This window comes from Mirounga angustirostris, unplaced genomic scaffold, assembly GCF_029215605.1.
Source record: "Mirounga angustirostris isolate CCGP_5_RB_7025 unplaced genomic scaffold, mMirAng1.0.hap1 SCAF_4, whole genome shotgun sequence".
Taxonomy (NCBI): Eukaryota; Metazoa; Chordata; class Mammalia; order Carnivora; family Phocidae; genus Mirounga; species Mirounga angustirostris.
In genome coordinates, this window is record NW_026991712.1 from 58,457,877 (window position 1) to 58,474,657 (window position 16,781).

Here is a 16,781-nt window from a genome sequence, read left to right on the forward strand (position 1 = left end):
AACCCGAGATTACTTAGCCTGACCCGGCAAGGGCGGGGCAATTCCACCTCCGGCAAAGACATTTGGGAACCATGGCAACAGGTCCCTCCCCTAGAAGATCAGCAAGAACAGCCAGCCAAGACCAAGTTTACCGGTCAATGAGAATGGCAGAACTCCAGCTCTAGGGGAATACAGCACATAGAATTCATGGCTTTTTTCCCCGATTCTTTAGTCTTTCAAAGTTAATTTTTTTAACTTTTTTTTTTGAATTTTTTCTTTTTCCCTTTTTCAACCAACATCTTACCAATTCCTTTTTTAAAAATTTTTATTTTCCATTTTTACTCATATTCTATCCCTTCATAGTAGTTAACCTTATTTTTGGTATATATATATATGTATATATATTTGTGTATATAATATATATGTATATATGTGTGTATATAATATACATGTATATATGTGTATATAATCTATATATATATGTTGTTCTCTCTTTAAAATATTGGGATACAGTTTCTCTAACAGACCAAAATATACCCTAAATCTCTAGTGTATGGCTTTGTTCTACTCTCCTGCCTGATCACATTTTTTTTTTTAATTCCTCTTCTTTCTTTTTTCAACCAACTTCTTATCAATTCCTTTTATAAAATCTTTTATGATTTTCATCTTTACAGTCATATTCCATCCCTTCATCATATTTACCCTTATTTTTGTACATATACAAGTTTTTCTTTCTTTAAAACATTGGGAGGCACTTTCTTCTAACAGACCAAAATACACCCAAAATCTAGTGTGTGGCACTGATCTAAGCACCAGCCTGATCATATTTGATCATATTCTGTTTGTTGATTTTTTTTTATCTTTTTCTTTTTTTTTTCTTTTTTCTTTTTTCCCTTTCTTTTCCCCCAGTTTCGGGTCTCTTCTGATTTGTTTAGTGTATATTTTTCTGGGTCATTGTTACCCTGTTAGCATTTTGTTCTCTCATTCATTTATTCTCCTCTGGACAAAATGACAAGACAGAAAAAGTCACCTCAAAAAAAAGAACAAGAGGCAGTACTGATTTACAGGGACCTAATCAATACAGACATTAGTAAGATGTCGGAACTAGAGTTCAGAATGACGATTTTAAAGATACTAGCTGGCCTTGAAAAAAGTATGGAAGATATTAGAGAAACCCTTTCTGGAGAAATAAAAGAGCTAAAATCTAACCAAGTCAAAATCAAAAAGGCTATTAATGAGGTGCAATCAAAAATGGAGGCTCTAACTGCTAGGATAAATGAGGCAGAAGAAAGAATTAGTGATATAGAAGACCAAATGATGGAAAATCAAGAAGCTGAGAAAAAGAGAGATAAACAACTACTGGATCACGAGGGCAGAATTCGAGAGATAAGTGACACCATAAGATGAAACAATATTAGAATAACTGGGATCCCAGAAGAAGGAGAGAGAGGGGCAGAAGAGCAAATTATAGCAGAGAACTTCCCTAATTTGGGGAAGGAAATAGGCATCAAAATCCAGGAGGCAGAGAGAACCCCCCTCAAAATCAATAAAAATAGGCCACACCCTGACATCTAATAGTAAAACTTACGAGTCTCAGAGACAAAGAGAAAATCCTGAAAGCAGCTCGGGAGAAGAGATCTGTAACCTACAATGGTAGAAACATTAGACTGGCAACAGACCTATCCACAGAGACCTGGCAGGCCAGAAAGGACTGGCATGATATAGTCAGAGCACTAAATAAGAAAAATATGCAGCCAAGAATACTATATCCAGCTAGGCTGTCATTGAAAATAGAAGAAGAGATAAAAAGCTTCCAGGACAAACAAAAACTAAAGGAATTTTCAAACACAAAACCAGCCCACAAGAAATATTGAAAGGGTCCCTCTAAGCAAAGAGAGAGCCTAAAAGTAACATAGACCAGAAAGGAACACAGACAATATACAGTAACAGTCACCTTACAGGCAATACAATGGCACTAAATTCCTATCTTTCAATAGTTACCCTGAATGTAAATGGGCTAAATGCCCCAATCAAAAGACACAGGCTATCAGATTGGATTAAAAAAACAAGACCCATTGATATTCTGTCTGCAAGAGGCTCATTTTAGACCCAAAGACACCCCCAGATTTAAAGTGAGGGGGTGGAAAACCATTTACCATGCTAATGGACACCAAAAGAAAGCTGGGGTGGCAATCCTTATATCAGACAAATTAGATTTTAAACCAAAGACTATAATAAGAGATGAGGAAGGACACTATATCGTACTTAAAGGGTCTATCCAACAAGAAGATCTAACAATTATAAATATCTATGCCCCTAACATGGGAGCAGCCAATTCTATAAGGCAATTAATAACAAAAGCAAAGAAACACATCGACAACAATACAATAATAGTGGGGGACTTTACCACCCCCCTCACTGAAATGGACAGATCATCTAAGCAAAAGATCAACAAGGAAATAAAGACTTTAAATGACACACTGGACCAAATGGACTTCACAGATATATTCAGAACATTCCATCCCAAAGCAACAGAATAGACATTCTTCTCTAGTGCCCATAGAACATTCTCCAGAACAGATCACATCCTAGGTCACAAATCAGGTTTCAACTGGTACCAAAAGACTGGGATCATTCCCTGCACATTTTCAGACCACAATGCTTTGAAACTAGAACTCAATCACAAGAGGAAAGTTGGAAAGAACTCAAATACATGGAGGCTAAAGAGCATCCTACTGAAGAATGAACGGGCCAACCAGGAAATTAAAGAAGAATTTTAAAAATTCATGGAAACAAATGAAAATGAGAACACAACTGTTCAAAATCTTTGGGATGCAGCAAAGGCAGTCCTAAGAGGAAAATATATAGCAATACAAGCCTTTCTCAAGAAACAAGAAAGGTCTCAAATACACAACCTAACCCTACACCTAGAGGAGCTGGAAAAAGGACAGCAAATAAAGCCTAAACCCAGCAGGAGAAGAGAAATAATAAAGATCAGAGTAGAAATCAATGAAATAGAAACTAAAAGAACAGTAGAACAGATCAATGAGACTAGGAGCTTGTTCTTTGAAAGAATTAATAAGATTGTTAAACCCCTGGCCAGACTTACCAAAAAGAAAAGAGAAATGACCCAAATAAATAAAATCATGAATGAAAGAGGAGAAATCACAACCAACACCAAAGAAATACAAATAATTATAAGAATATATTATGAGCAACTATATGCCAGCAAATTAGATAACCTGAAAGAAATGGATGCATTCCTAGAGATGTATCAACTACCAAAACTGAATCAGGAAGAAATAGAAAACCTGAACAGACCTATAACCACTAAGGAAATTGAAGCAGTCATCAAAAATCTCCCAACAAACAAAAGCCCAGGGCCAGATGGCTTCCTAGGGTAATTCTACCAAACATTTAAAGAAGAATTAATACCTATTCTTCTGAAACTGTTCCAAAATATAGAAATGGAAGACTTCCAAACTCATTTTATGAGGCCACCACTACCTTGATCCCAAAACCAGACAAAAACCCCATCAAAAAGGAGAATTACAGACCAATATCCTTGATGAACATGGATGCAAAAATTCTCACCAAAACACTAGCCAATAGGATCCAACAGTACATTAAAAGGATTATTCACCACGACCAAGTGGGATTTATCCCTGGGCTGCAAGGTTGGTTCAACATCTGCAAATCAATCAATGTGATACATACATTAATAAAAGAAAGAACAAGAACCATATAATCCTCTCAGCAGATGCAGAAAAAGCATTTGACAAAGTACAGCATCCTTTCTTGATCAAAACTCTTCAGAGTATAGGGATAGAGGGTACATACCTCAATATCATAAAAGCCATCTATGAAAAACCCACAGCAAATATCATTCTCAATGTGGGAAAAACTGAGAGCTTTCCCCCTAAGGTCAGGAACGCGGCAGGGATGTCCACTATCACCACTGCTCTTCAACATAGTATTAGAAGTCCTAGCCACAGCAATCAGACAACAAAAAGAAATAAAAGGCCTCTGAATCGGCAAAGAAGTCAAACTCTCACTCTTTGCAGATGATATGATACTTTATGTGGAAAACCCAAAAGACTCCACCCCAAAACTGCTAGAACTCATACAGGAATTCAGTAAAGTGGCAGGATATAAAATCAATGCACAGAAATCAGTGGCATTCCTGGGCGCCTGGGTGGCTTAGTTGGTTAAGCAACTGCTTTCGGCTCAGGTCATGATCCTGGAGTCCCGGGATTGAGTCTCACATCAGGCTCCCTGCTCAGCAGGGAGTCTGCTTCTCCCTCTGACCCTCCTCCCTCTCATTTTCTCTGTCTCTCATTGTCTCTCTCGCAAATAAATAAAATCTTAAAAAAAATTAAAAAAAAAAAAAGAAATCAGTGGCATTCCTATACACCAACAAGACAGAAGAAAGAGAAATTAAGGAGTTGATCCCATTTACAATTGCACCCAAAACTATAAGATACCTAGGAATAAATATAACCAAAGAGGCAAAGACTCTGTACTCAGAAAACTATAAAATACTCATAAAAGAAATTGAGGAAGGGGCGCCTGGGTGGCTCAGTCGTTAAGCGCCTGCCTTCAGCTTAGGTCATGATCTCAGGGTCCTGGAATCGAGCCCCACATCGGGCTCCCTGCTCAGCGGGAAGCCTGCTTCTCCCTCTCCCTCACTTGTATTCCCTCTCTTGCTGTCTCTCTCTCTGTCAAATAAATAAATAAAATCCTTAAAAAAAAAAAAAAAGAAATTGAGGAAGACACAAAGAAATGAAAAAACGTTCCATGCTCATGGATTGGAAGAACAAATATTGTGAAGATGTCAATGCTACCTAGAGCAATCTACACATTTAATGCAATCCCTATCAAAATAGGGATTCAAAAGAAAAGCAAAGCTGGTGGCACCACAATTCCGGACTTTAAGCTCTATTACAAAGCTGTAATCATCAAGACAGTATGGTACTGGCACAAAAACACACACATAGATCAGTGGAACAGAATAGAGAGCCCAGAAATGGACCCTCAACTCTATGGTCAACTAATCTTCAACAAAGCAGGAAAGAATGTCCAATGGAAAAAAGACAGTCTCTTCAACAAATGGTGCTGGGAAAATTGGACAGCCACATGCAGAAGAATGAAATGGGACCATTTCCTTACACCACACACAAAAATAGACTCAAAATGGTTGAAAGACCTAAGTGTGAGACAAGAATCCATCAAAATCCTAAAGGAGAACACAGGCAGCAACCTCTTTGACCTCAGCTGCAGCAACTTCTTCCTATAAACATCGCCAAAGGCAAGGGCAAAAATGAACTATTGGGACTTCATCAAGATAAAAAGCTTTTGCACAGCAAAAGAAACAGTCAACAAAACCAAAAGACAACCGACAGAATGGGAGAAGATATTTGCAAATGACATATCAGATAAAGGGCTAGTATCCAAAATCTATAAAGAATTTATCAAACTCAACACTCAAAGAACAAATGATCCAATCAAGAAATGGGCAGAAGACATGAACGGACATTTTTCCAAAGAAGACATCCAAATGGCCAACAGACACATGAAAAAATGCTCAACATCACTTGGCATCAGGGAAATCCAAATCAAACCCTCAATGAGATACCACCTCACACCAGTCAGAATGACTAAAATTAACAAGTCAGGAAACGACAGATGTTGGCGGGGATGCGGAGAAAGGGGAACCCTCCTACACTGTTGGTGGGAATGCAAGCTGGTGCAGCCACTCTGGAAAACAGTATGGAGGTTCTTCAAAAAGTTGAAAATAGAGCTACCATACGATCCAGCAATTGCACTACTGGGTATTTACCCCAAAGATACAAATATAGGGATCCAAAGGGGTACGTGCACCCTGATGTTTATAGCAGTAATGTCCACAATAGCCAAACTGTGGAAAGAGCCAAGATGTCCATCGACAGATGAATGGATAAAGAAGAAGTGGTATATATATACAATGGAATATTATGCAGCCATCAAAAGGAAGAAATCTTGCCATTTGCAATGACATGTATGGAACTGGAGGGTATTATGCTGAGCGAAATAAGTCAATCAGAGAAAGACATGTATCATATGACTTCACTGATATGAGGAATTCTTAATCTCAGGAAACAAACTGAGGGTTGCTGGAGTGGTGGGGGTGGGAGGGATGGGGTGGCTGGGTGATTGACATTGGGGAGGGTATGTGCTATGGTGAGCACTGTGAATTGTGTAAGACTGTTGAATCACAGACCTGTACCTCTGAAACAAATAATATATGTAAAAAAAAAAGAAGAAGAAGAAGAAGAAGATAGCTGAAGGGAAAAATGAAGGGAGGAAATCGGAAGGGGAGATGAACCATAACAGACTATGGACTCTGAGAAACAAACAGAGTTCTAGAGGGGAGGGGGTGGGGGGATGGGTTAGCCTGGTGATGGGTAGTAATGAGGGCACATACTGAATGGAGCACTGGGTGTTATATGCAAACAATGAATCATGGAACACTACATCTAAAACTAATGATGTAATGTATAGTGATTAACATAACATAATAAAAAAAAATATGGCATGGTTCCCACCCTTGAGGAGCTTATGCTCTAGTATAGAAGAGACAGGTAAATTAATGATTACTATCATTTTTTGTCTCCCTCACTAGACCATGAATATAGTAACTTTTCCTTAAATAAAATGACTCTATTTCTAATAGAATGGAAAAGAATATGCAAACCCTCTGTCTAATGGATGAAGACCTTCACGTTTTTTATGCTCTGGTACCTTGCTCTTCCACACATCAGATCTCCATAAATCAGAAAACCATGGGCAATACTGCTGTTTCTAGGTAAGAAGCAAGTGGACTTTTAGCACTAATAAAAACAAGGAAAGAGAGGTGTAGTTGACTAGAAATAGCTGAAAATGCCTCATTATCAACAAAATCAGGGACAAGAAAGAGATCACAAAATTAAAATAAAAAGTGGAACGTAAAAGGAAATGAATGGCAAGCTAAAAAGGTGGCTGATAGAAGATATGGCATTAGAGATTAGAAGCAGCCAAGACCACAAAAATTACCAGCAGTGAAAGATAACTGCGGACGAGAGATCTGGCAACAAAGAGAGTTTTGGGGCTTAGAGTTAAGAATGAGTCATACAGAAGAGTCCTCTTTGAGGAACTACTGTGCTTATGTCAATGTGACAACTTTGTTTCTGAATAGATGTAATCTCTCTTGGATGTTACTCATCACTAGAAAATAGAACTCCCCATTTAGACTTTACCTGGAAACCTTTTAGTGAGTCTGCCTTACATATTTACACTTAATGTGTTTAAACCTTACCTCCACCCAAAGTATGCAACTTAAAATATATTAATGGATAATCCAAAAGAGAGTTCAGAGTAGGTTTACATCTCTAAATTATGTTCTAATTCATTTATCTCTCTTATTCCTTTGATAACCTATTATGTGAATGATCTAGTATAGGATCAATCCAAGGAGACTCCACTCCATAACCAGTATGCATCAGCAAATGCCTGCCTGAAAAATTCAGAATTCTACCCATAAAGGGACCACATATATGTAAACCCGGTACCAGTTGTAAAAACCTAGTCAATAATGCACTTAATAGGGGTGCCTGGGGGGTACAGTCAGTTGAGCATCTGACTCTTGGTTTCAGCTCAGATCATGGTCTCAGGATCATGGGATTGAGCCCCATGTTGGGCTCTGCACTCAGCACAGAGTCTGCTTGGGCATCTCCCTCTCCCTCTGTCCCTCCCTCTTGTGTTTTCTCTAATAAATAAATAAATCTTTAAAAATAATAATGATGCATTTAATAAGGGTAAAGACATGGATGGATCCTAAGTTTATTTTTTTTTAATAAGTATACATTCTAGACTCCTTGACTTGAGCACTAGCAAACAATTCATCCAATGATGGGTATATACTAAACGCCTGTGTTGGCCCTAATACTATATTTCATCTGTGAGATATTTGAAGTGATGCCATTTAGTCCCTTCACACAAAGAGTTTACATATCACCATTACCTCATTCATATATTCATCTATCATTATTGAGTTCCTACTTTGTACCAGGCATTAAGAGACAAAAATCTCATATTCCAAGAGGAAAGAAACACATAAACATATAACTGGTATTATGAGGCATTTAGTACAGCACCTGGTAATTCCAGATGCCAAATCCGTGTTTGCTGACCCTAATGAGCACAGGTATTCATGTAACCATGAGGAGCTCAATTTGGCTAAAGGATCCATTGTCAGGAAAAATAGAACACAAAGCTGGAAAACTAGGCAGGGAACTGGCTTATTAATGACTTTATAAGCTATGCTGAGAGGTCTGAATTTTTTCTGGCAGTGGGAATGACTGAAGGTTTTTAAGCAGATGGATGGCATAATCTATGCTCTGTGGGCAATAGTAAAGATGATGGATTTAAAGAGGTGAGTCTGGAGCCAAGGAGATCTGTTGGAAGGCCAGGGCAATAGTCCAAAAGAAGAATGACAAAGGCTTGCACTAAGCCAGTGGTGCCAGAGATGGATAAGACATGTTTATGAATAGAGCTGACAGAACTTGAAGACTGGATGATGAGTTTCTAAGAGAAAGGACAGACTCAAGAGTGGCTGGGGCAACTGCTTAGGAGCTTCTTTATAGAAACTCATTACAGGGACAGGAGTGAGTTAGAGCAAGAGGGAGGGGCAGGTAACAGGTACAACTTCAGACATGCTGAAGTTGAGAGGTCTCTGAGACATCAAAATTCAGATTTCTAGTAGCCAGTCAGAGCTAAGAGAAGTATCTGAGTCAAAGACACCTGTTATATCTCCAAGAGATGCAACTAAGGAAAGAATATGTACACATGGAAACAATTCATGAACAAAGAAACATGGAATGTTTTTATATGCTAAATTGCCTTAAATGGAGTAATCATGGGTTCAGAGTTCAGAGAGCAGGGAAGACCATGCTACCTGACAGAGTAGGGGAAAACAAACTTGGCCTTGAGGGATAAATAGAATTTGAACAAGCAAAGGAAAGAAATTTCAATCATCAGAATATGTACATGTGCCAAGTCAGAAGGCAGAAGTGGAAGCTTAGGTTAAGAAGGATGGGCATCAAGAATGAATAGTAAGGGAGGAGCAGATCACTAAGGGTCCTAAAAATCAGGAAGAGGAATGAAGTCTTATCATAACAGAGATCAAGAAGCTGTTACACCTTTTTTTTTTTTTAAGAACTTCATGATAGAAAGGTTTAACTATTCAATCCACAAGCAGTTTATAAGATTCATCCCATGGGTATTTATATGCCCAATACAAAGTTATCATCTCTTCAGTAAAGTCCTTAGATCATCTACATTTATACAGAGGACTCTTAAAAAGGAAACTTTACAAAAGATATAGCAAGGTGAAGCAGACTAACAGTGAAATTTCAATGTCAAGTATCATTATAATAAATCACTCTGCCTGAAAAATATTTTCATGTTCTGCAGATGGTCCATAACAATGTTTTGTTGAGCAGCTTATAATGTGTCTTCTGTAGTGAAAGATCCCATTTAACACATGCTTTCCTTTATCCTTGACCACCTACATCACTTTCCATGATGACTCTGAAACATTTATGAGTTTGCTTGTTTTTAACTAACAACTGAGTCAAAAATCTAACAAAGGAATTTCATCCTCCCTCTGGATAGTAGCATTAGCTTGAGAGTCGTAGTTTGAATAATAGGGACCCAACCTCCTCCACCCTCAATTCATTTGAGTTGAGCAGACTGACACAATACCTTCCTACCATGATGGCCACCATCTCCACAGTTCCACAAGTAGGCATGTAACTAGAGGTGGTCACTGTAATTGGCTCGGGGTGGGGGTGGGGGCAGGTAGGGGGAGAGAGGCAAACCAGAAAACAGACTCTCTTTACTATAGAGAACAAACTGAGGGTTGCTGGAGGGGAGGTGGGCAGCAGGGATGAATTAAATGGATGACAGGGATTAAGGATGGCACTTGTGATGAGCATTGGGTGTTATAAATAAGTGATAAACCACCAAATTCTATTCCTGAAACTAATATAACACTGTATGTTAACTAAATGAAATTTAAATAAAAACTTGAAGCTAAAAAGAAAAAAAAAGAATGGATACATAACCTGAGTTAATCTAGTGAGATACTGGCAGATACCATTGGGTACTTAGCCCAGCTCACCCCTTCTTCCTTGCTAATAAAACTCTGATTTTTTTTTTTTTTTTGGTTATTGGGTGATGTGAACAACATCCATGGGCTCCTACCTAGCCCTAAGGGATAAAGGGTAACAAGCCTAAAACTATCAAGGTAATTGCATTTCCCTTGGAAAGGATTGGTAAAGCATAAGCATGTGTTGTAACTGACGCATGAGACATAAGGAAAGGTCTGTTCAGTGGCTTCTGGAGAGTTTTTCTGCATTCTTAAAAGAAGACACAAACCAGGGACTTATTCTTTCCTACCTTTGGACATTGTCATATGAAGATGTGATGTTGGGAGTTTTTTCAACTATCTGAGACTATAAGGGAAAAAAAAAAGAGAGCCACAGAGAAGCTAACATGACTGATCCTCTGAGTTTACTAACTAGAACTGATCTCTATCTCTGGGCTTCTTGCTATGTGAAAAAAGTAAGCCTGTTTTATCCAGTTTTCTGTTACTTATAGCCAAAATCATCCAAACTGACTCAGGCTCAAATCTGTGACTTTTGCTGCTACTCTTGGAAAACAGTTTTTCTTCTATTGACATGACTCTCAGGTATAATGAAACCCTGAAACTCTCACCAGCCACCGTAGGGAGGCAACAGTCAGAGAATATAGTCAACACAGAGAGAAGCATTGCCTAGAGATGGAGATACAAAAATTCCTAATGACATTGTTTGAGCACCTAGATATAAAACCTGTCCAAGCATCCATACCAGTCCCCAAAGCAATTTAGGAGGAAAAGGAAGCAAAGTGGTCAATGAGTATGCTTTCCTTCTTCCTACTTTAAAGATAATTCCTTTTATGTATTAGGTCATTTTAATATAAATTATCCCCAGCTGTTTTGTCCTCAGCTTCTGCCAAATGGCTGGGAATGATTCCCAGCATTTTATCAAGTGTAATCACATTCACAGATCTCATCTGGCTCAGTCCTCCATCACAGCACTTTGGTTTATATATTAATATTTGTCTACATGACAAGGTTTCAAGCCTTCAAGACTAGGAACAGTCTTTTTCAATGAACATTCAGTACCTAATGCAGCATCTTAAACATTGAAGACACCTAATAATATTTGCTGATTGAATATGTGAATGAATTCAACCTCAAAGTCTCCTCTAATTTGTATAAGAAGGCAGAGGTATTCTTTAGAGATGAGCCATGCCAGAGAGTCCAAACGCACCAGATTATTTGTCTGTCAAGGGTAGTTCTTAGCTGAAAACAGCAGAATATTCACCCTGGCTGATTAATTAGAAAAGGATTTTATTTAAAGGATATTGGGTAGCACATAAATTGATAGATGGGGTGGAGAACCAGTCACAAGGTTTACCTTCTCAAAACAAAGCCCAATTTCAAACCACAGAACTGACCCAATAAGGAAACCACCACCACACTGAGCACTGGAGAAGGTGCTGCCATGGCCATCAGGGCAACCAAAAATGGAGGCTCCATTTCCAGCTTATTTTCTCAGATTCTTCATATGTCAATTGCAGACTCATGCAAATGCATCTGATTGGCAGAGTCTGGGTTCCCATCCTTGCATCCTGTTGCAAAGGGATTTGGAATTTGAGTCTACTTCTATATTGGGGAGGTAAAAATTCATTGTAAAAAAGGTTATCCTCAATATAGAAAGACCACCTAAAAGATGAAGTCATGACACATGATCCCTGCTTCAGAACTTAGAATTTTAGGCACAAAGTCATCTGCATGAGTCCCATATCATCTGGACCAAAGCCCTCAAACGAGGCAACAACTGACTCCAGATCCCTCTGAGCTGACTCTTCAGGCTAATTTCCTCTGGTCCACTCTCTGACATTGGTCACCCAGGTTGACCTTGGGGCAGGGAGAAAACTAGAAAGAGATGTGAGAAAGGTGTTAGGTTTAGTTTAAGAAACTTGTCTCAAATGTTTTGTCCAAAGTGAATGCTGAGAAACTTGTATCCATTATCTCACAAATTTTTGAGGTAGGTAGTATTTTACTTCACGCCACATCAAGGAAATTGAATAGCAGAAAAAGTTGTTCAACTGGAATTCATCATCACAACTGCATGCTGCCCACCTTTTCTGATGGACCCCACTGCACTCTGACAACATTTTTATTTTAAGTCCTCTGGCACTTGTGTATTTAAAACTTAACTAAAATACTTTGTATTTTTATTTCTTTATTGCCTTCGGTTTCTCAAGTGTTTATTATGGTATATTTTCCAAAAATGCTTCTTGAACAAAATAACATGGACTTTACAAAAGCCTAAATCATCTATACTCTCTGCCTTTATTGACCTTGAATCCCATATATCACAATTGCTGAGACTTTTCTTTCTTTCTGTAAAATAACTCAAATAATTACAGCATGCCACATAATATATACAATGCTCTTTCGCTAGCATAACATTTACTCTTACAGGCACTTGTTTTCTGTAATTACTGCTTATATGAAAATAAGCCTCCACTGAAAGCTATGAAAAAAATCAATTCAAAAGAGAATCTCTAACTTACCAACACTGGGGAGATGTTTACCAATATGCACACACCATTTATGAGCACTGCCTACTGGGAAGAAAAAAAAAAACAACAACAACACTAACAGTTCACAAATTGCTCCAAGAATAAATCTTATTGACAAGGCAACAAAATGGAATTGAAAAATGCTGTCAGCTCAGTGATTTGTTGACAAATTATCCATGATAATCAGTAATTCCTAATTTCATGATTTCTAACAGAACCCACTCTGGTGAGTACTAAATGTCTTTTGTTGATATCTCACAGTAAGGACATTGTTTATTATTTTTACCTCATGTCTTTTAATGAAAGACAGCTATTGTCATGGCAAGACATAGGTATGAATCCTGGCTCTATCTCTTCTATCTGTTAGACTTTAGTAAATTATTTTACCTCTCTTAATCCTCATTTCCCTATCTCAGAGCTGATATATCTCAAGAGTTTTTGAGAGGGCCAAACTAAAGGCATTAACAAGCAGAAACTTAATAAACAATATATTTAACATATACTCACAGTATAAATTTCTGCTAGAATTCAGTGGTAGAAATAAATATGACTTGCCATATACTTCCTTTAAATTAGGGCTAACATACTTTATAACAGACCAAGAGAGCAAATCAGAGACCAAAGAGTGCAAACTAAGAACATGCTAGGGGCGCCTGGGTGGCTCAGTCGTTAAGCGTCTGCCTTTGGCTCAGGCCATGATCCCAGGGTCCTGGGATCGAGCTCCGCATCAGGCTCCCTGCTCAGCGGGAATCCTGCTTCTCCCTCTCCCACTCCCCCTGCTTGTGATCCCTCTCTCACTATGTCTCTGTCTGTCAGATAAATAAAAGCTTTAAAAAAAAAAAAACCTTTCTCCCATCTCAAATCCCCATAAATGATATAAAAAAAATTTGTAATTAAAAGCAGCACTAGAAAAAAGTCTTTCCTTCACTGTACATGAAGGAAACCATCAACAAAATGAAAGACAACCTACTGAATGAGAGGAGATATTCACAAATAATATATCTGATAAGGGGTTAATATCCAAAATATACAAAGAACATATACAATTCAACACCAAAGAAAAACAATTCAATTTAAAAATGGGCAGAAGACCTGAATAGACATTTTTCCAAAAAAGAAGTTGGCTAACAGACACATTAAGAGGTGCTCAACATCAATGATCATCAGGGAAATGCAAATCAAAATCAGAATGAGATACCACCTGACACCCATCAGAATGTATAGAAGTGAAAAAATAAGAAATAAAATGTTGGCAAACATGTGGAGAAGAGGGAACTCTCATGCACTGGTTGTGGGAATGTAAATTGGTACGGCTGCTGTGGAAAACAGTATGGGGTTCTTCAAAAAATTAAAAATAGAAATACCATATGATCTAGTAATTGCACTCTGGCTATTTAACCAAAGAAAACAAAAACACTAATTCAAAAAGATATATGCAGCCCTATGCTTATAGCAGTATTTACAATAGCCAAGAAATGAAAGAACCCAAGTGTCCATTGATAAATAAATGGATAAAAAAGATGTGAGATATATATAGTGCAGTATTAGCCATGAAAAAGGATGAGATCTTGCCATTTGCATTAACACAGATGGACCTAGAGGGTGTTATGTGAAGTAAAACAAATCAGACAGAAAAAGACAGATACCACATGATTTCACTTATATGTGGACTCTAAAAAACAAAATGAACAAACATACAAAAAGCAGAAACTCAAGAACAGAGAACTGATGGTTGGCAGAGGGGAGGGGATGGGGAGGTGGGCAAAACAGGTGAAGGGGAGTGGGAGATACAGTTATGGAATGCATAAGTCATGGTGATAAAAGGAACAACATAGGGAATATAGTCAATGATATTATGATAGTGTCACATGGTGACAGATGGTAGCTACACTTGTGGTGAGCAGAGCGTAATAAACAGACTTGTCCAATCACTATGTTGTATACCTGAAACTAATGCAATGTTGTATGTTAACTATACTTCAGTTTAAAAAAAGAAGAAAATAAGACTTGGTGCCCTCAATAAACCAGAAATCAAAGAAATTCCTCAAAAATTAAAGGGAGATGAATTCATATTCAAGGAAGAAATAATAGCCAAAATAGAAATTAGAGAACTGATGAAAAGGGTGAGAGGGTCTTTGGGCTCCATGCTGAGAGACAGTAGATGAATAGAGCAGGAAAACATCCAGGGTCAACCAAAGGTTGATTGGTTAAGGTAAAGGCATCCAAGAAGTTTGAGTACTTTGTCACTCTCCTTGTGCCATGCAGGTTCAGTAAAGGCTTCTACCCCAAGATAAGAGCAGTGCACAACAAGGAAGATATAATTCCTTGTACTGGGAACTTAAGACAGTCCTCACTGTCACCAAGAAGGAAGGGGAAGCTTCCATCACCCAAGAGGCCACAGGCTACAGCTCTGCCTGGAATCCTAGAAACAGGCCAGGTAATCAGATATTGCAGAGACAGACTAACATAGGAGCTCAAATTTCAGATGAGCATGGAAACTCAGCAAATATTTAAGGAAAAGTAATCTTCTGAATGAAAGGCACCACAGTCATCATATGGATAAACACCCAAAGAAACAAAGGTAATGGAACAAACAAATGAGACTTTAACAAAAGCACATATGATACATATAGTTAACAATTCTCAGAGGCCTAAGAGAGGGTAATGGTTCCTTTAAACTAAAACAGGTTATCTTTTTAACAAAAACTAGGAACCTTGGAAAGGAAGACTATGATTATTAAAAATTTTTAACTCAGTAAATATGCTGAATAACAGGAGATATAACTAAGAATGGTTATTTAGAAGATACAACTGAGATAAAACACAGCTCAAAAAGGAAAAATAGTGAATATGGGGAAAAAAAAAAAAAAGGTTAAAAAGTTCCAGCATCTGCCTAATAGGAATTCCAAAAAGGAAGAATAAAGACATACAGAATAGCAGAAAAAAAAGATTTCCAGGAAAGATAAAAATTCTCAGAGTAAATGGGTTCAACAAATGTCTAGCAAGATGAGTGAAAATAGACAAACACCTAGACAAAAATGAAATTCAGTGGCTGGGGTGGAGATTATCTACAAAGAAATAAGAATCAGATTGTCATTAGTTTTCTCATAGATAATAATGGATGTGAAAATACACTGAAGCAGTATTTTCAATTTATGTAGTAAAATAATTATGATTTTGAAATTCTATATACACTCACAGTATCATTAATAAAGATATTGCAGACATGCAAGGATTTAGGAAGTTTTCCATCCACATTTTATTATACAAGAAAATCAGCTCTGACCAAAACCAAACAATCCTAATCCAAGAGAAAGAAGTGACATATTCAAAATGGTGATGAAACACTAAAAACATTTTCTGTTAGGTGACAATTCCAAATGAACTTGACACAGAAAATAGTGGCTGGGGAAAGAGAGAAGAGTGAGACTGTAGCAGGAATATTTAGGACAGGAGAAAAGAAATAAAAGAGGGCTCTGGTTCTTATCTGGTTTAGGAAAATATTAAGGATTAGATATTAATTCCAGATATCCATACAAAAACATGCTTAGATGTAAGTGATAAAAATCTTAAATCACTAGAAGACAGATAATAGTTCACTTCCAAACCAATGGAAATAGAGGAATGGAACCTAGAAAACTCAATTTTCACCCAAAAGTTGAAAATGGACTATAAGGAAGAGGCCAGGGGAGGGGAGAGAAAAAAACTAAAGAGAAGTAGAAATTAAGAATGCCAGAATAAATCCAAACATATACATAATCACAATAAATGTGAAAGGGTTAAATACTTATTAAAAGAGACTGGTTACTTTTTTTTTTCTAATCCAGCCAAATGCTGTTATAATAACACGTCTTAGGACTAAAAATAAAGGAACAGAAAAAGACATGAGGCAGATATTAACAAAAATAAAGCAGGAGTAGCAATATTAATTTCAGACCAAAGAAACTTCAAGAGATAAAACTCTTTTCAAGAGAAAAGACACATGGAGGGTGATTTCACTTTTCTTCATGAGTATCTATTACACACCTACCACATGTAGGTACTCTTTTGGGTTTGGGGGATGTAGCAGTGAGCAAGACAGACAAGAT